The sequence below is a fragment of the Neoarius graeffei genome, chromosome 19, assembly GCF_027579695.1.
Source record: "Neoarius graeffei isolate fNeoGra1 chromosome 19, fNeoGra1.pri, whole genome shotgun sequence".
NCBI classification, from domain to species: Eukaryota; Metazoa; Chordata; class Actinopteri; order Siluriformes; family Ariidae; genus Neoarius; species Neoarius graeffei.
The window spans coordinates 25,489,791-25,511,716 of NC_083587.1; the positions used below are offsets into that span (position 1 = coordinate 25,489,791).

At 41.3% G+C, this 21,926-nt stretch overlaps 1 pseudogene; it reads left to right on the forward strand.

The window, feature by feature from the left end:
* LOC132867589 (uncharacterized) overlaps nucleotides 1-20,903 on the forward strand; it is a 42,859-nt pseudogene extending 21,956 nt beyond the window's left edge.
* Nucleotides 20,904-21,926: the final 1,023 nt, after the last annotated feature.

Below are 21,926 nucleotides of genomic sequence, written 5' to 3' on the forward strand. Positions count from 1 at the left end.
TGTGTGTACAAATTAGTTTTATTAGTGTGCATAGTTTTATATATCTTAATTTTCTTATTGTGTGTGAACATTTTGAAAAGCATTTTTATATAATTTATATCTTTTTATATTGTGTGTGAACATTTTGAAAAGCAGTCTTATCCAATAAAAAAAGAAATTCAAGAAATGGTTCAGTTACTTGTTTATTTAAAAGAAAAGCTGTATACAAAAGTGAATGCAATGCAGTGGTTCATACAAAACAGTCTGTTGAAGGATCTTCTGACCCTTTTCCCCTCTGCCTCCATTATAGTCAGGTAACTGTTGCTTTGTGTGGAAGGCTGTACTTTCTGTTCATCAAAGCAGGTGTAAATTGTCTGTCTGGCAGGTCAGTCAGTTTAACGTGTAAACAATTTCAATTTCTGTTGTTACGAATGATGCGCGCGAGAGTGCTTCTTGTTCTAGTCATGTGGTTGTGACATCATCGTAAACAAATCCGTTCTACTCATCCAGACGACTTCGCAACGGCTCCGTTGCCAGATTTTTTCACTCTGGAACCTGTTCTCAAAAGATTTCATTTTGGGGCACCCAAAACGCCGGTGTCGTGTGGACGCCAGGCCGAAACGATAAACAATTTTATCAGATTCACCTGAATTCGTTGCCGTGTGGACAGGGCTTCAGTCATCCTGTAGGCATTAGGGTCACTGGAGGCCAGGTGTGAATGGTGTTAGAGGGTCGTTAGGGTGATCTGTGGGTCATTGGCTCTCTCTGCTGTCATGTGAGTAATTGAAGTCAGCTGAGTTATGGTGTGGATGTGTATTCAGTTTTCTGGGAAGTGTGCCAAGGACTGCATTGTAGGTGGCTGATAAGTGGTGTCTCAGACCACCTCCTCTGTTCAGTGATAGTTGTTCCAGGTTGATGAAGATGGCTTCTTTTACTCCTCTTTCAAACCACCAGTCTTCTCTGGCTAGAATGCGAACATTGCAGTCCTGAAATGAGTGTCCTTTGTTATTGAGATGAAGATAGACTGTAGAGTCCTGGCCTGAGGAACTGGCTCTCCTGTGTTGAGCCATGCACCTGTGAAGTGGTTGTTTCGTTTCCCCAATGTACAGGTCTGTGCATTCCTCACTGCATTGAATTTTGTACACTACATTGTCCTGTTTCTGTATGGGTGTTCTGTCCTTAGGGTGGACCAATTTCTGCCTCAGAATGTTACTGCATCTGAAGTGTACAGGAATGTTGCATTTGTAGAAAATCCTCCTGAGTTTCTCAAATAGTCCAGAAATGTAGGGAATGACAATGTTCTTGCATTTGTTGCTGTTTCTTCCCTTTCCATTATGTTTCTTTTCCTTGTCTTGACAAAAGCCCAGTTGGGATACCCGCACTTCTGAAGTGCTTCCTTGATGTGTTTTTGCTCCTTCTGTTTTCCGTCTACCATTGTAGGAATGTTCTGAGCCCTGTGATGTAAGGACCTAATAACCCCCAGTTTGTGTTCCAGTGGATGGTGAGAGTCAAACAGTAGGTATTGGTCTGTGTGTGTGGGTTTCCAGTAGACCTCAATGCTAAGGCTTCTGTCTTGTTCAATGTGCACGCTGCAGTCCAAAAAGGGATTGTTTCCACTGACATCCTACTGAGTGAACTTGATGTTGATATCCATTGCATTGATGTGCTCTGTGAAGGCTTCTACCTCATGGGTTTTGATTTAAATCCAGGTGTCATCCACATACCTGAACCAGTGGCTGGGAGCAACTCCTGAAAAAGTGGTCAAGGCTTTGTTTTCCACTTCCTCCATGTATAGATTGGCCACTATAGGGGACACCGGTGAGTGCATGGTGCATCCATGCTTCTGTCTGTAGAAACATTCTTTGAACTGGAAATAGGTGGTGGTCAGGCAGAGGTCAAGCAAGGTGTAAATGTGGCCCCTGGTGAGGTTTGTTCTGTCTGGTAAGGTGTTGTCTTGAAGAAGTCATTTCCTAACTGATTCGACTGCTGCTGTGGTGGGAATGCAGGTGAAAAGAGAAGTGACACTGGCATGGATTTGCTGCTGCAGGATGAAATAATATAACACCAAGCAGATGTTGAAGGACTAAAATGTGTGGGTATTTTTAGAGTGTTCAAGCTTTCGAGTTTTCTCATATTACTTTGAGTCAGCAGTCTTGAGCTCATTTATATCAGCTCTTTTCTACCAAACGCTACATTACTCAAGCCTGAGAGCTATAAATGCCTGAATCATGTACTTTTTATACTCGGCTTAAAAATAAACAATTGTTTCTGAATGCATTCATAAAGGTCAAAGTAAACGTGTAGAGCCATAGAAGGTCTGGTTCTGTTTAAACAAGTGGCAGAAAGGTTTATGGCACAGGAAAGAAATATGAGCTTTTCAATCAGGAGTGCTGAAATGTGTGATGAATGACTTCCAAAAATGACTTCCACTAAAGGGCATATGCACTGTACTATATATCATCTATGCATCACCTTTAATTTTGCAAATAACCTGTACAAATTAGTCTCTTTGCTATTTTCAGCCCCATGACTCAGCCATAGTAAATAGCACCCCATCATTCACATTTAAGTTCCATCTGCACGTGTGTTTGATTAGAAAAGAACTAAAAGCTTGCAGCAGTGTCATAAAGCTGTTCATGGATATAACAGCTGATCTGATTGAGCTTTTGGAAAGGTGCAGGCTGAAGTGTGATGTTCAGGATGCTGACATAGACAGAAGAATAAAGCCAGCTCCCAGCTCTCTGTATTAGCTCAAATATCCAAGACCAGGTGAAAGGCAAGACCCATGGATTTGCTGCTGCAGAGTGAAATAACATAACACCAAGCAGATGGTGGAGAACTAAAATGTTTGGATATATTTAGAGTGTTTGAGCTGACAACCTTAGAATATGGCTGTTAAAAGGCTGCCTTTTTAAATTTTTTTTACTCCCTATATCAGTCCCAGTTATATGACATTCACAAATATGTATAAAACGTAATGATAAAAAAAATAAAGAAACAAGACAGGGTGTTCTTAGGTATAACATTACATTAATGACATTTAGCAGACACTCCTATCTAGAGTGACATACAATATGCCCAGGGCAGCCTGGGGAACACTCCAAGTTAGGTTAGATGCCTTGCTCAAGGGCACTTCAGCCATTCCTGCTGGTCCAGGGAATTGAACTGGCAACCATTTAATCCCAAAACTACTTCTCTAACCTTTAGGCTATGGCTTCCCTGTACAATGCACAGCAAAGTGTCTTAAACCCTTAACAATATGATAAAAGCCAATGGTCAATAAATAATTGAATGTTTATTGATGCTTACTATTAACAATTCTTCTCCCATGCTTTGGTTGCAAAGCAACATAACAAACAAAGATTAGAGAACTCAGGCTGGCTTAAGTGACGATTTTACTGGTTCAAAACTTGGTGCATTAATACAGAATCCATTCGTTGTGATGCAATCACAGTTACTCTACATGCATGGAGTGAGACCACGGTCTTTTATATAATAGCACAGATATGAGGTTAAACTCATCTCATCTCATTATCTGTAGCTGCTTTATCCTGTTCTACAGGGTCGCAGGCAAGCTGGAGCCTATCCCAGCTGACTACGGGCGAAAGGCAGGGTACACCCTGGACAAGTCGCCAGGTCATCACAGGGCTGACACATAGACACAGACAACCATTCACACTCACATTCACACCTACGGTCAATTTAGAGTCACCAGTTAACCTAACCTGCATGTCTTTGGACTGTGGGGGAAACCGGAGCACCCGGAGGAAACCCACGCGGACACGGGGAGAACATGCAAACTCCACACAGAAAGGCCCTCGCCGGCCACGGGGCTCGAACCCGGACCTTCTTGCTGCGAGGCGACAGCGCTAACCACTACACCACCGTGCCGCCCAGGTTAAACTCAGAAAAAAAAAAAGACAGACACTACAAGCATGCCAAACTAAGGAAACCATCAAGGTTTGGTAGCTTGGTTTCCTTGATTCTGTGTGCTTGTAGTTTTGCTTGGTTTAACCTCGTATCTGTGCGCTCATATAAAAGACAGTGATGTTATTCCATATATATATATATATATATATATATATATATATATATATATATTAGTGCTGTCAAAAATGTCATGTTATTAACGTGTTAACGTGACTCAATTTTAACGGCGATAATTTTTTATCACGAGATTAACGTTCTGTGACATGATGTAGGTTTTTCATAAGCTTTTGAAACTGCCAGGAACTTGGAACAGAGACTTTGCTTAGAAAAACGATAGCAGCTAGACTGTAATGCCATGCCCTGCACAGCCAGAGTCCTCTGCCCTCCCCCGAAGAGCCACGGTGCTCGGCTTAGGTTTCGTTTTCCCATCGGTGGCTCCAGCCCGACTTTGCAGTGGCTGTGACAAGATGTGTTATGCTCTGCAATAAAAAAAAAAAAACATTGGTACAACCAGTGTTCAAACTATGCCGATATTTTCAGGGGGTCCCTTTTTTCCCTTGGGGGGGGGGTGCTTGCGCTTGTCTCAGAGCGCGGATCTCCATCGCGCGCTCACTTCGGAGATGCAAATGCTTCCTGTTACACACGATTGCTATGTCAATAAACATCATTTTGCCAATATTTTAGAGACCCCCCAACATTTCCCAAATCATGTTTTCAAGGGATCTCATATCTGTTTCAGGGGATCTCGGATCCCCCGAGTACCCCTGTAGTTCGAACGGTGAGCAAGCCCATTCACTTTTTTATGCTGATAAGAGAATTACAGTGGTTTTTCATGTGACAAAAATGTGCGATTAAATTGCGATTAATCGCGAGTTAACTATGACAGTCGCGACATTAATCACGATTAAATATTTTAATCGCTTGACAGCACTAATTTTATATATATATATATATATATATATATATATATATATATATATATATACACACACACACACACACACACAGTGGGGCAAAAAAGTATTTAGTCAGCCACCAATTGTGCAAGTTCTCCCACTTAAAAAGATGAGAGAGGCCTGTAATTTTCATCATAGGTACACTTCAACTATGAGAGACAGAATGGGGGAAAGAATCCAGGAAATCACATTGTAGGATTTTTAATGAATTAATTGGTAAATTCCTCTGTAAAATAAGTATTTGGTCACCTACAAACAAGCAAGATTTCTGGCTCTCACAGACCTGTAACTTCTTCTTTAAGAGGATCCTCTGTCCTCCACCTGTCCACACCTATGGTCAATTTAGAGTCACCAGTTAATCTAACCTGCATGCCTTTGGGGGAAACCAGAGCACCCGGAGGAAACCCATGGGGAGAACAATCAAACTCCACACAGAAAGGCCCTTGCCAGCCACAGGGCTTGAACCCGGACCTTCTTGCTGTGAGGCGACAGCGCTAACCACTACACCACCGTGCCGCCCCTCAGCACCCAATGTGCCTGTGAACTTCTCGCAAAATGTGTCCAAATCTTTGCAGTTTGAACATTCTTGGGCCATGAATGCAACGTAGATCCAGTTTCTGTCATGTTGCTGCACCAGCCAGCAACACGTCTACATGGCATGGTGATAAATTAGCTCAAAATGGAAGATCGGAGTTGCAGTCAGCTCTGTGTTTCAGTATGGCAATGAGACCGATAGGCTTCCTGCTATGATATTACAGACGTCAAGGTCATTCACTCAGACTGCTACCTATATGAATCATTTTAATCATAAAAATTACGATATTAGATTCATTGTTAATGCTTAAAACTATTCCTGTGCCATTCTTGAGGTCTCAAGGCATTTATAAATGAAAGTGAGGCCATGGTTCTGTGTATCTCCTTTAAGACTAAAAGCTAGCAAATGACAGAGGATCTCCATTATGTTGGGTGTCCAACAGTACCTGCCCAAGGAGCACAGGAGTTAAAAGATCTCCACATGGATGGCAGCTCAATTTAATCCCAACAAAACTGAGCTGCTGTATATCCCTGGTGATGCATCCTTATGTCAAGGTCTTGTGATCTCCCTGGGCAACTCTCAGATCTACTGTACACAACCTTGGGGTAACCATGGACAACCTTCTTGAGTCACATCACTAAACTGACTCAGTCATGCCAGGTTTTCTTTTACAGCGTTAGAAAGAGCTGGCCACTTCTTTCCACAGAGGTCACTCAGGTGCTCATTCAATCTCTTGTCATTTTGAGACTGGACTACTGCAACTCAATTCCTGGCAGGTCTGCCTCTGTGTGCCATCCAACCTCTGCAACTAATCCAGAATGTACAGTGGTGCTTGAAAGTTTGTGAACCCTTTAGAATTTTCTATATTTCTGCATAAATATGACCTAAAACATCATCAGATTTTCACACAAGTCCTAAAATTAGATAAAGAGAACTCAGTTAAACAAATGAGACAAAAATATTATACTTGGTCATTTATTTATTGAGGAAAATGATCCAATATTACACATCTGTGAGTGGCAAAAGTATGTAAACCTTTGCTTTCAGTATCTGGTGTGACGACCTTGTGCAGCAATAACTGCAACTAAACATTTCTGGTAACTGTTGATCAGTCCTGCACACCGGCTTGGAGGAATTTTAGCCCATTCCTCCGTACAGAACAGCTTCAACTCTGGGATATTGGTGGGTTTCCTCACATCAACTGCTTGCTTCAGGTTCTTCCACAACATTTTGATTGGATTAAGGTCAGGACTTTGACTTGGCCATTCCAAAACATTAACTTTATTCTTCTTTAACCATTCTTTGGTAGAACAACTTGTGTGCTTACAGTCGTTGTTTTGCTGCATGACCCACCTTCTCTTGAGATTCAGTTCATGGACAGATGTCCTGACATTTTCCTTTAGAATTCACTGGTATAATTCAGAATTCATTGTTCCATCAACAATGGCAAGCTGCCCTGGCCCAGATGCATCAAAACAGGCCCAAACCATGATACTACCACGACCATGTTTCACAGATGGGATAAGGTTCTTATGCGGGAATGCAGTGCTTTCCTTTCTCCAAACATAACGATTCTCATTTAAACCAAAAAGTTATATTTTGGTCTCATCCGTTCACAAAACATTTTTCCAATAGCCTTCTGGCTTGTCTACATGATCTTTAGCAAACTGCGGATGAGCAGCAATATTCTTTTTGGAGAGAAGTGGCTTTCTCCTTGCAACCCTGCCATGCACACCATTGTTGTTCAGTGTTCTCCTGATGGTGCACTCATGAACATTAACATTACCCAATGTGAGAGAGGCCTTCAGTTGCTTAGAAGTTACCCTGGGGCCCTTTGTGACCTTGCTGACTATTGCACACCTTGCTCTTGGAGTGATCTTTGTTGGTCGACCACTCCTGGGGAGGGTAACTATGGTCTTGAATTTCCTCCATTTGTACACAATCTGTCTGACTGTGGATTGGTGGAGTCCAAACTCTTTAGAGATGGTTTTGTAACCTTTTCCAGCCTAATGAGCATCAAGAATGCTTTTTCTGAGGTCCTCAGAAATCTCCTTTGTTTGTGCCATGATACACTTCCACAAACATATGTTGTGAAGATCAGGCTTTGATAGATCCCTGTTCTTTAAATAAAACAGGGTGCCTACTCACACCTGATTGTCATCCCATTGATTGAAAACACCTGACTCTAATTTCATCTTCAAATTAACTGCTAATCCTAGAGGTTCACATACTTTTGCCACTCACAGAGATGTAATATTGGATCATTTTCCTGAATAAATAAATGACCAAGTATAATATTTTTGTCTCATTTGTTTAACTGGGTTCCCTTTATCTACTTTTAGGACTTGTGTGAAAATCTGATGATGTTTTAGGCCAGGGGTGTCAAACCTGATCCATAAAGGGCCGTGTGGCTGCAGGTTTTCATTCCAGCCATGCAGCAGCACCCTGATTTGGCTTATTCAATCAACTGACACACCCACCCTTTAATCAAGGGTGGGTGTGGCTGCAAGTATTTGACTGTGTGAAGACAGTTCAGTTGATTGAATGAGCCAAGTCAGGTGTGCTGCTGCATGGCTGGAATGAAAACCTGCAGCCACAAGGCCCTTTATGGATCAGGTTTGACACCCCTGTTTTAGGCCATATTTATGCAGAAATATAGAAAATTCTAAAGGGTTCACAAACTTTCAAGCACCACTGTAGCTGTGCAACTTGTTTGAAACCACCAATTTTTTTTCACACTACTAGATTGCTATACTCTCTCTCCACTGGCTTCCTCTAATGGCCTGTATCAGATTTAAACCACTCTCGCTTGCCTACGTACAAAGACAAAAATGGACCAGTGTCCACCTAAAAATAAAGCACTTCTCACACTTCGCTCTGCACCACGCTCCCTCTGATTCTCTAACACCGCTCAACTGGACACATATCATGAATACATGCATCAAGGCTCCTAGCAACTAAGTGGTTGAAAGAACGTCCCCTGGCTGTCCGAACAGCTGGCTGTCACTGGCTGTCTTCAAACGATGACTAAAGACCTTCACTTAAATTAGTACTTTGTTGTTGTCTTGTGTCTTTGTTCATTTATAAACTTTTTTTTTTTTTGCTTATGCCTGCAATCAGATACAGGTGTGACAATGGAGGCTTCATTGGGTCTGTAGTAAATTGGTAGTAATTAGATTCCATTTATAACCATCAGTGTTTGGTGAAGGACATTCAGATACTCAGACTCACACACAGCCAGCTCCAGGGTTTGTCATGGCTGACTCCCACTCATTAGATCACTCTGAAAACAATGTGGCCTGACAGCAAACCATTATCATTAGTCACTGAGTAAATCACACACATTGCAGTAAGTGATGCTGTGTGTCAGTGCCTTAGGCTGTTTAATTCTCTGATTTAATCTGAAGAGAAAAAAGTTTGTGTAAATACCATGCTCTTTGGAGGGAGAAGTAAAGAAAACTATTTGGAAACAAAGAAAATCTAGGATTAGCTTAATGCGATTAAGTGTGCATGTAATTTGGTCACCAGTAATGAATATGTTTTCGAATAAAAAATATGAACATTCTTATATGAATATACACTGATCACCAATAACATTAAAACCACCTTCCTAATATTGTGTCCATCTAGTCATCTCAACCAAACTCTTCGCTTTTGTAAGATAATTATCTTTTATGGAACAAGATGCTAGACAGTATAATTAGGGGTACAAGCTTCGCTATTAAATTGTGTACATGGAGATGTTTCTTTCATTCGTTCTTGTTTTCTTTTTTTCTTCAACCCACACACAATGCATTATCTGTGCCAGAACAGAATTCTAATAGGACTGAAATATGTGGAAAACAAATGAAGCTGTACATTCGTACTGCATTAATTATGAATGTTTACACATACAAAATTGAGTGCACAAAAAGTAGGCATGTTATGGGATTATAATTACAAAGTAACAGGATGAAACAATATTTCTATGTGTATACTGTTGGTTCTTTCTAGCTATAAAGATATGACAAAATGATGAGTCCCAGAAGAGTCAAACTGAAACTAAACACATATTTGCATGCTCAGTATAAAAGCAATTAAAAGGTGTGATGTGTCAAAAAAAAACTGCCCATAATACAATAAATAAAGACTTTTTCACAGTCTTTATTTATATGCTGTTGGCGTCGGAGGTGTGAATGTGCAATGACTATCTAATAAGAAATCAACTTTGCTGCGATAATATTAAGTCATTTTGAGAAACTGAGGCATAATCTGGCGCAATAATTCTCATAATTAAAACCTAGTGAAGGGTTTAATTTTGTCTTCATCTGGTGGAAATGGACTGCAAATATAATACATGCTTTTTTATTGTATTACATTTCAGTTGATAAATTGATATATTTAACTATTTGGCTTTTTTTTTTTTTTGCACTTGTAGGTAAAAATGCCTCAAATCCTATATTTTTTTCAAAAGGTAAACATGCAGGGTGGCACAGTGGTGTAGTGGTTAGCACTGCCACCTCACAGAAAGAAGGTTCTGGGTTTGAGCCCAGTGGCCTACAGGAGCCTTTCTGTGTGGAGTTTGCATGTTCTCCCCATGTCTGTGTGGGTTTCCTCCAGGTGCTCCAGTTTCCTCCACAGTCCAAAGACATGCAGGTTAGGTTCATTGATGGCTCTAAATGGGACGGTTCCGCTATGATATGTGCGGAGTAGTCAACAGGTGGCGCGCGCGTCACTGGGTCGTTCAACAATGTCAACAACGGTGGACGCCGCATAACCCAAACCAACAAAAGTAAAGTGTTTATTCAGGGTTTATTGTGATTTGTTTTAAGTTTAATAACATCTTGTAAATTTTAAAGATATGGAGCCATCAAGTAAATGTTTTTCATGATGAAAATAGTCTGTTAAATCATAAATTTGTCAATTTGATCATTCTTGTCACTGTGAGTGTAACCCCTGGACTCCTTGACATTAGTTGATTAGAGTGATATTTGCAGGAAATGGACACGTCCAATTTCATTTCTGTTCGCATTGGTGTTTGGTGTTTTAACATATACTTACTGAAGAGGCTTATAATTTACATTCCCAACTCAAAACATCCTCAAAACATTGAAAGTTTTCAAGGAATATGAGGGATATTATTATTGGGTAGGTTTTTGGAATTGGGCTATGAACCAGAGTTAGGATGTTATGCTAGTATTTAGACATCAACTTCTCAAATATTTGGGGATTGACAATTTGAAATGTTTGAAAACTCACGAGGACTTGTGCATTACCGAATTAAAAAAAATTTAGATGTGGCAGACAATTTTACAATTGCTAAGAATTATTACCAGTTGCTAGGATGTTAATTAAGAGATTAATATTAAAACACACAAACATTAATCACACCTAATAAAACATAAATAAATTATCGCTACTGCTTGGGCTTCAAATGAACCATGTCGGACTTCAAATCATTCAGGCCGAGCCTCAAATAACTATAACGCCCACAAAAACCATATTATTGTTATATTAATGAGTTCAACAGACAATTTAGCCATGTGTGTTAATTTCTGTTACCAGAATTCTTATCCGGGGTGGCACGGTGGTGTAGTGGTTAGCGCTGTCGCCTCACAGCAAGAAGGTCCTGGGTTCGAGCCCCGTGGCCAGCGAGGGCCTTTCTGTGCGGAGTTTGCATGTTCTCCCTGTGTCCGCGTGGGTTTCCTCCGGGTGCTCCGGTTTCCCCCACAGTCCAAAGACATGCAGGTTAGGTTAACTGGTGACTCTAAATTGACCGTAGGTGTGAATGGTTGTCTGTGTCAGCCCTGTGATGACCTGGCAACTTGTCCAGGGTGTACCCCGCCTTTTGCCCATAGTCAGCTGGGATAGGCTCCAGCTTGCCTGCAACCCTGTAGAAGGATAAAGCGGCTAGAGATGATGAGATGAGAATTCTCATCTCATTATCTCTAGCCGCTTTATCCTTCTACAGGGTCGCAGGCAAGCTGGAGCCTATCCCAGCTGACTACGGGCGAAAATGAGAATTCTTATCCCCAAATATATGAACTATACACCAATATAGAATCAGCACTCATCAAAATTTAAATGTATGCATTCTTTTGCTCTGTAAGCATTCTTTTGAGGAAATATTTGTTTGATTATTCAAGTATGTGATTAATATAAAAAAATCAAACATCATTATGATTTCACAATAACTGGCCCATCAATAAGCATGATAAGCACAAATATATCTTACAGGCCATGTGAAGTAGATGCGGTTACCCAGACCACAAGCCCTGACATAAGCACAATAATGGATGTGGCATGGGCGATAATTCGCGTATTTGTACGTTTGACAACATTTTATAAGCATCTACTCCAGTTAAACATCAATAAAATTTATTAATTCTATCTTAGTTCAGTGAAACATTATACAAACCAATGTCACAGTGAGTATTGTTTTGGCTGGGAACGACCCAGAAGTGGAGGACTGATCACAGCACCACCTGCTGAATACAGCTAAAATGTAACATAGCGGAACCGTCCCATTGACTGTAGGTGTGAATGTGAGTGTGAATGGTTGTTTGTCTCTATGTGTTAGCCTTGCGATGACCTGGCGACTTGCTCAGGGTGTACCCTGCCCCTTGCCCATAGTCAGCTGGGATAGGCTCCAGCTTACCCATGACCCTGCAGGATAAGTGGTTATGGATAATCAATGGATGGATGGATGGTAAACATGCAAAACCAGACAGCATAGTTTGCTCATATGAATGTCACATTCTACTGAAGATCCAGTTAGTAAAAGAGTTTGCACAGTAAGTAAATCAGGGCCATGACCCTCAGGCTTTGCTCAACCAGGCATTTCTGCCATTGTGGGGCTTTGCCCAAGAGGATTGCCCCAGAGGCTTTTCCCATATCGCCCCAGAGTTTTTTCCCTTCAAGGTGATATTCGTGTCATATGTCTTTGCTTAGCAGGAAGTTTCTGCCCAACATGGGACTTTGTGAAACAGGTGGCTTCAGGCTAAATTATTTTTATGCCTAACATGGGGATTCGACCCAAATGGGACTTTGGCCGAACATGAGGCTCCTGCTCAATCAGGGATTTTGTCTAGCAGATGGCTTCTGCCAAATGAAGACTTTTGTCTTACATTGGTTGGAAGCCTCCCCCCAACCTGCATTTAAGGTTTCACCAACCAGCAAGTACCAGAATGGTGGAAAATATGGTCATTTGACTAACCACAAATCAACTGTAAATTTGTAAACACTACATTGTTAGTGTAAGTTAACAAAGAAAGAAGCTAATAGCTTGCAGTATGAAACATGCTAACATTAGCTTCTTTTATATAGCTGACTTTTTGTTAGCCAACTAGCTAGCTAGCTAAGATTTATTCACGTGGTAGCATCTCATCTCATCTCATTATCTCTAGCCGCTTTATCCTTCTACAGGGTCGCAGGCAAGCTGGAGCCTGTCCCAGCTGACTACGGGCGAAAGGCGGGGTACACCCTGGACAAGTCGCCAGGTCATCACAGGGCTGACACATAGACACAGACAACCACTGACACTCACATTCACACCTACGGTCAATTTAGAGTCACCAGTTAACCTAACCTGCATGTCTTTGGACTGTGGGGGAAACCGGAGGACCCGGAGGAAACCCATGCGGACACAGGGAGAACATGCAAACTCCACACAGAAAGGCCCTTGCCGGCCCCGTGGCTCGAACCCAGGACCTTCTTGCTGTGAGGCGACAGCGCTAACCACTACACCACCGTGCTGCCACGTGGTAGCATAATATAAGAAATTATTATACATACAGGACACTTTTTGATGGAATAAAAACATGTATTCTATTCCCTTCTAGCAGGTTTCATTCATTTGGTTTGATAGCATGCAATATTGTTCGCATATCGCTTATCCCATGTGTATGTCACTCTGCCCAATGGGGAATGAGCGTTGAATATGGTTTACAATATTGCATGGGGGCGGCACGGTGGTGTAGTGGTTAGCACTGTCGCTTCACAGCAAGAAGGTCCTGGGTTCGAGCCCCGGGGCCGGCGAGGGCCTTTCTGTGTGGAGTTTGCATGTTCTCCCTGTGTCCACGTGGGTTTCCTCCGGGTGCTCCGGTTTCCCCCACAGTCCAAAGACATGCAGGTTAGGTTAACTGGTGACTCTAAATTGACCGTAGGTGTGAATGTGAGTGTGAATGGTTGTCTGTGTCTATGTGTCAGCCCTGTGATGACCTGGCGACTTGTCCAGGGTGTACCCCGCCTTTCGCCCGTAGTCAGCTGGGATAGGCTCCAGCTTGCCTGTGACCCTGCGGAACAGGATAAAGTGGCTAGAGGTAATGAGATGAGATGAGATGACATGATGCAAATATGACAAACTCCATGGAAGCATATGTGGAGATTTGTATTCACAGTGAATCCCATTGGTTATACCATTCCACAACTTCAAAAGACTCACCTCATTTAATGTCAACTATACCAAGTTTGGATGCTATAATGCCATATGATGGGGTATAGGGCATTGCTTTTTTTTTTTTTTTTAACGGTTCTGGGCTGCCCCATCTCTGTGTGCCATGGTGGCATGCCAATGAAAGAGTCAAGTCAAGTCAAGTTTATTTTTATAGTGCTTTTAACAATAGACATTGTTGCAAAGCAGCTTTACAAAAAATTAAAGACTTTAAACATGAGCTAATTTTGTAATAGAAGGAATAAAAGTTTGGATGATATGGCAATTTAAATAATTTGTTCTAACCTTAGCAATCATTGGCTACTTGGATTTTGCAAAAATAAAACTTTTTTTTTTCCCTACAAAGGGCCAGGTCAGCCAAAGAGGGCAAATGGGCTGTTGCTGTCATAACTTTAGCCTAGCCATGTAGCCTTCCTTCTATCCATCATGGATCTGTGTCCAAATGGAGCTTATGGCCAACATAGATCTGTGTCCAAATGGAACTTATGCCCAAACAGGGATTTTGACCAGCTGGTGGCTTTGGCTGAACTGGGGCTATCACCCAACATGCTTTACAGAGCAGTTGGCTTTTGTCCAATATGGGTCTTTGTCCAAATCTAATTTATGTCCAACAAGGTGCTTTGCACAATATGTGACTTCTGACTATCATGGGTTTTTGTCCAAATGGGAATCAAGCAGACTGCAGAGCAGGTGACAACCAGTGACTTTCACCCAGTATGGAGCTTTGTGGAACAAGGGGCTTTTGTTTAACATGGGTCTGTGTCCAAATGAAACTTGTGCCCAAAATGGGGATTCTGTCCAATCAGGGATTATGACCAGGATGTGGTTTCTGCCCAACCAGGAACTATCACACAACACAGGGCTTTATGGCACGGGGGGGTTTGCTCTTTTTGAGTTGTCATCCAAATGGGACTTCTTCTCAACATGGAGCTTCTGCCCAATCAGGCATTCTGTCCAGCAGGTGACTTCCACCCAACCAAGGATGTTCACCCACAATGGGGCATTATGCAGCTGGTGGCTTCTGTCTGTCATGTGTCTTTGTTGAAATGAGGTTTGTATCCAACTCTGCCCAGTCAGAGATTTTGCCAAACAGCATTTTATCCAGCAGAAGGCTTCAACATGAAGCTTCTCTCCAACCAGGGGCTGGACAAAAGAATATGCAATGCTAAGCCAACCTGATGAGAAAATTTTTTGCACAACTTTAAGTTGTCTTGTTTCTTTTCTTCTTTTGTTCTATGCTGCTGTCAGGATGAGACAGCAGGAGACACACAGAGAGAAAGAGACTCCCAAAGCTACTGTGAGCAAAGCATTGACAGCATTGTCAGGATCAGGGCACAAAAGGTGAGAGGTGCAGGGGAAAATAATAAAATGCCCTCATACACCTGAAAAGCATTAATATGACATATTTCAGTCAGGGACCTCAAACAGTTCTGTCTCACACACACACACACACACACACATACACCTATACTTTCCTTTAAAGACTGGCAGAAGATCCACTAAGACTTATTTGGTCTTTTGTTGGATATCTTTTTAATTGATTATGTAAATTGCATTAGCATTGCATGCATTAGATTACAAGAACTGATAAAACTGAATAATTTGCATTGTGTGCTTTTATGGGAAATTCAGAAATGAATGGTGATCGTTGTCTAGGGATTCATCTATTTAGGTATCCTGGTCAGTTTATGAAAGTAATCTTGCATACTGAAGTGTGCAGTGGAGGCCTACAAATACGAGTTGTGAATGTGGTTATTCAGCAATTCAAGACTTCTCTTTGTATAGTGATGTGCTTTACAGATCAAGAAAAAAAAAGAGCGAAATAAATGCCCAAAGTGCCTTCAGCATTCAGGTGACTACCAGTAATTCACAGGAATTCACACTGTCTAAAACATAAATAAAAATAGAATGCAATGAGTAGCAAATCCTTTTTGACCTATATTAATTTGAATACAATACAAAGACAGGATCTTTAATGTTTGAACTGAAACTTTATTGTTTTTTGTAAATATACAAAAAAAATTACAAAGCCACACTGTTGTAACATGTGTAGAATGTGGTTTAGCATTGTCTTGCTGGAATAAGCAGGGACATCCCAGAAAATGACATCATGTGGATAGCAGCACATGCTGCTCCAAAACCTGTGTGTACCTTTCAACATTAATGGTGCTTTCACAGATGTACAGATTACCCATGCTATGGGCACTAACACACCCCCATACCATCATAAATGCTGGGTTTTGAAGCTTGTGCTGGTAAAAATATGGATGGTTCTTTTCCGCTTTCACCTACCATAGAGGACACAATACCCATGATTTAAAAAAAAAAAAACAATTTGAAATGTGAACTTGTCAGGTTACAACACACATTTCCACTTTGCGTCAGCCTATCTCTGATTTCCTCAGGCCCAGATAATTCGATGGGGTTTCTGGATGTTGTTGATATGTGGCTTTTGCTTTGCATTTGTAGATGCAGCAAGAAACTGCATTTACCAACAAAGGTTTTCCAAAGTGTTCCCAAGCCCATGTGCTAATGTCCTTTATACAATCATGTAAGTTTTTAATGTAGTGCTGCCTGAGGAATTGAAGGTCACGGGCGTTCAATGTTGGTTTTTGGCCTCACCCCTTACGTCCAGAGATTTCTCCAGTCTCTGAACCTTTTGATGATATTATGGATTGTTGATGGTGAAATACCTACGTAAATTGCTTGGATTTGCATGTTGAGAAACTTGCACATTCCTAAACTGTTGGACTATTTATAGTTTTTCACAAAGTGGTGAACCTCACCCCATTCTTGCTTGTGAACAAGTTTTTCAGGTTCATTACAGTACCAGTGAACCTGCTTATCTGTAGAATGTTCCAAACAGGTGTTTTTTGTGCAGTCCACAACTTTCCCAGTCTTTTATTCCCCCTATACCAACTTTTTTTTGGAACAGGTTGCAGGCATCAAATTCAGAATGAGTGTGTATATATACAGAAAATAATAACATTTATCAGGTTGATGATTAAATATCCATCCATCCATCCATCCATTATCTGTAACCACTTATCCTGTCCTACAGGGTCGCAGGCAAGCTGGAGCCTATCCCAGCTGACTATGGGCGAGAGGCGGGGTACACCCTGGACAAGTCGCCAGGTCATCGCAGAAGATTAAATATCTTGTCTGTGTCTCATATCATCTCTAGCCGCTTTATCCTGTTCTACAGGGTCGCAGGCAAGCTGGAGCCTATCCCAGCTGACTACGGGCGAGAGGCGGGGTACACCCTGGACAAGTCGCCAGGTCATCGCAGAAGATTAAATATCTTGTCTGTGTATTCAATTGAATGTAGGTCAAAAAGGATTTGCAAATCATTCCTTTCTGTTTTTATTGATGTTTGAGACAATCTTCCAGTTTCTTTGGAATTGGGGTTGTACATAACACATTCATTTCCATTAAATACTGTTTTCAATATTAAGCCTGTATAAGCCTAATGTTCCAGTCAGACTGAAACAGTGTGTCCATTAGGTGTTAGTATTAATGATGCAGCAGTTTCGATTTTTCATGCTTTAAGTCTGTGGATTCGGGCTCCTGGCTCTGTATTGATCCATACACTTATAATTTATTGAGAAAAGGTGACTTAATCATGAAACCCATTTTCTGTTATATAATTTATTTTTGCTTTGCCTGAGGCAGTTGTTTACAGTCACATTTATAGACATGATTGCTGGGAAAAAAAATGGCTGAAGCAAACCTCTGCTTTTTTTTTTCAAAAAATGTTGAAAACCAAACAAGCTTTTTATTAAAGTCTCAGGTACTAGAATCTTAGAAACACAAAGGCTTCATTAACACAAGCTGAAAGTAGTTAATACCTTCCACCAAATGAAACTTCTCTTTTACAGGATTTACAGATGAACACCCTTCCATCCATCCATTATCTACACTGCTTATCTGTCAGGGTCATGGGTGAGCTGGAGCCAATCCTATCTGACACTGAGTGAGTGGCAAGGTTCACCCTGGGCAGGTTGCCAATCTATCGCAGGACTAACACAGAGATGACCAGTCATTCACATTCACACCTATAGGCAATTTAGAGTAGCCAGCTGACCAATTCTACATATATTTTTACTGTTGGAGGAAACCAGAGCACCTGGATGAAATCCATGTAGGTACTGGGAGAACATGCAAACTCCACACACAAAGGCCCCAGTTGGCTGCAAGGTTTGAACCCAGAACCTTCTTGCTCTGAGGTTACAATACTAACCACTGCACCACTGTACCACCTCTAGATGAAGATATGCTAGTTAAATAAACAAGGGTTTCCAAAGGTCTGAAGGTTGAATTGAAGATGAATAATTTGAAATGATGCTCCATCCAGGCAGAATGCTGCATTACTTACCCTGCAACTCAACCTCCATTACTAATATGTCAGAGACATTTATGTGCACACACAGCTATCCTCACCATTCATTTCTTGTTTTATAGATCCATTTTCTACAGGCACATTGTCCCAATTTGTGTGGATCAGTCTTTGTTGAGGTTGTTTGAGGTCCTAGTTGCTACATTTGTTTCTGATCTGGAGATTATTTATCAGCAATGCCACATAGCTCTGCTATCATTGCTTTTCCTTGATTTATTGAACAAGTGTGAGGTAATCTATTTTCAATTCATATGATATACGACTGGTGTCAGTTGCAAATGTAGCTGGTTAATTATTTACACTCACAAATTGAATATACAAGTCAAGTTAACATTGGCTTATGATTCCCAAAAGCTTTGCCTGAAAAAACAAAACAAAACAAAACCCCTAGATATTATTGTAATTCATACCACAGTGGTGTAGAATTCTCAAATCTCATTGGTCAGATGGTGTGGATGAATTTTCTATAACAGCAGCTCTGACAGTAGGTCTGGCATTAAGGCTTTTGTGCAATGAAGAACAACATTGTTGATTGACATGATGAGGTTTTCTCAAAAGATGTTTATAACTCCCTCCCAAAGCACGAAAACACAGGGGTTTTCTTTGACGGGTTTAATCTTCAACAATCTTCAAAAACTAAACCGTGAAAACTAAAAATATACACAATACACAGTATTAAAACAACGTCAGTCAAAAGCTAACACACAACTTAAATGACAGACAAGAATGAATAAACAAAATGACAAACAAAGCATTACCTCATTGACTGCGTGCACAATGAGAGAAAGTTAGGCTTGATATCTTCAGTTCTTTTACAGTCATAAACTTGTGTAAAATGTCTTAATGTCCAACTTTGAGGAGAGCATCTCTCCTGCGGCTGAACACTTCGATGCTTGAGTCCATCTAACGCTTGGCTGGCCTACGTTGGTAGCTTACGTCACATGCACACGCACACATACAGCTGAGGTCACGTTTCAAAATAGAAGTTCCCGTTTTCAACTCAGGTAAATACACACATATACCTAAATAAAATAAATATTAATTCTCAAAAATACCCTTTGCACACAAAACACTGATGTACATGCTTGCAACCGTTACACTCCCACCAAATCTCATCAACCTTAATGTGGGATTTCCCTTAACTTACAAACTGTTGCAAGTCAACTATTAAACATGAAATGTTAAATCAAACATTAAGCATTTTGATTTGCTTCAATCAAAGTAATAACCTTGTGTATTGGTCTGTCAAGAAAAAATGTTTTAATTGTAGGTTTACCCTTTGTGTCAAATGATGTGTCACTAACTAACAATCTGACCTTTCTCACCCTATCATCTGATGATGGAAAGACTTCATGTACTCTGGCCAGCTTCCATTCGCTGCGTGGTGCTTGATCATCCTGCAGGAGCACAATGTCATTCACCATCAGGTTTCTTCTGTTCTTTTGCCACTTTTGTCTTGATTGTAAACTCAGTAGATATTCTTTTCTCCAACGAATCCAGAATTCATTAGCTAAATACTGAACTTTACGCCATCTTTTTTGTAGGTAGAGATCTTTCATGAACTGTCCAGGTGGAGGTAGAATAACAGTTGACTTCATGGTAAGAATGTGGTTCGGAGTCAAAGGTTCCGGAGCGGATGGATCATTCAAGTTCTCTACGGTAAGTGGTCTGCTATTGACGATTGCCATCACCTCATAAAAAGTTCGCAGCAAGGAGCTGTCTAATCTTTGCGCTGACTCGTCGAGAATAGCAGTGAGAACACTCCTTATGGTTCTGATTTGTCTTTCCCAGATGCCACCCATGTGGCTCGCCGCTGGGGGATTCATTACGAATTCACATCCGAGAGCCTTGACTCTTTCTCCACACATTTCTTTCACATGTTCTGCAAACTCCCTTCTTGCTCCAATGAAATTGGTGCCTTGATCACTTCTAAGTTGACAAACACTACCTCTTATGGCAATGAATGCTCTTAGTGCATTGAAGAATGCATCAGTTGTCATGTGGTCAAGCATTTCGACGTGAATAGCTCTTGAACATAGACAGGTAAGTAGTAGACCATATCTTTTAACTGCCTTTCTTCCTTCCTTTTCTAAGAAAGGTCCAAAGAAATCTATGCCGGTGTAGGTGAACGGTGGAGCTGTTTTCGTTTGATCTGAAGGTAAGTCACTCATTTTTTTGTTCTTCTGTATGTCTCCTATACGTCCGACACTTGACACACTTAAAGATGTGCGATGACACTGCACTGCTGCTTCCCAAGATCCACTATCCATTGGCTCGCAGTTCGTTCAAGGTCATTCCACGTCCCTGATGATGAACTCTTTCATGGAAGTGTTTAATAAGCAGGGCTGATATGTGATAGTTCCTTGGAAGTACAACTGGATGCCTTACGTGTGGGTGTAACGCAGCTCGACTTAAACGTCCGCCCACTCTCAGGACTCCATCTTCGTCCAGAATTGGACTTAATTTCTTCAGCTTACTGTGTTTGGTCTTTGTTATTTATTTTACTTTCAGGTTCTTTATCTCATTTGGGAATGCTTCCTCTTGGACCAGTTTGATTATGGTAAGTTCTGCTTCCTTTCTTTCTTCTAAACTTGTACTCTCATTGGTTCTCTCTTTCAGACCTTTATGTTCTTGGATCAGTCTCTTCAGTCTGGCAACTGCTTGTACTACCCTTGACCAATCAGAAAACTTTTCAAGGCGGTCCAATAATGACCTGCCTTCCTTTGCCTTTGTATTGAATACCAGAGCCTTTCGAAGCTCAGGGTCATCATCCTTAACTTCTCCCACCTTGCTTTCTCTGTGAGGTAGTTCTTGCTGCCAAAGAAACTGTGGACCTGAGAACCAATTGGAGTTTTTAAGTTGCTCTGCAGTCAACCCTCGAGACGCATGGTCTGCCGGATTTTCCTCAGATGCAACGTAAGCCCACTGTTCAGGGTTTGTGCTTGACTTGATTCTCTGTATTCAGTTTGCTACGAACACATAGAATCTCTTGGCATCATTGTTTATGTAGCCGAGAACTACGGTAGAATCTATCCAAAAGTACTCCTTTGGATCTTGGAGCTCCAGCTCATTTCGGAGCATGTCACTAACTCTGACTGCAACTACAGCTGCCGAGAGTTCGAATCTCGGTATCGTCGTGACTTTAGTGGGGGAGACTCTTGATTTTCCCATCACCAAGCTACAATGAACTTTGTTGGACTCACTCACAGCTTGCAGGTAAGTACATACACCATATCCTGTGGTGCTTGCGTCATAGAAGTGGTGGAGTTTATACTCTTTCGCAGGGCCGAATTGAGAAGGTAAGTAGCATCTCTTTATTTCCATGTCAGATAGGTCTTTAATCCATGACTCCCATTGAGGTCTCAGGCTTTCCGGAAGCTCCTCATCCCGTCCGATCTTCTCTCTGCACATGTGCTGGAGAATTTGCTTCCCTAGAAGAACAAAGGGGGCCATGAACCCTAACGGATCATACATGGAGGCTACCGTTGAGAGCACACCTCTCCTTGTAGATGGATTAGACTTGACTTGAACTCTGAATTTGAATGAGTCAGATGTAATGCACCATTCTACTCCAAGAGCTCTCTCCATATGTGGTAGACTGAGAGCCAGGTCTTGATCTTTGATTGCGGCACGGTCCTCCTCTGGGATGGACATCATCACGTTGTCGCTATTAGAGATGAACTTGTGAAGTCTGAGCTT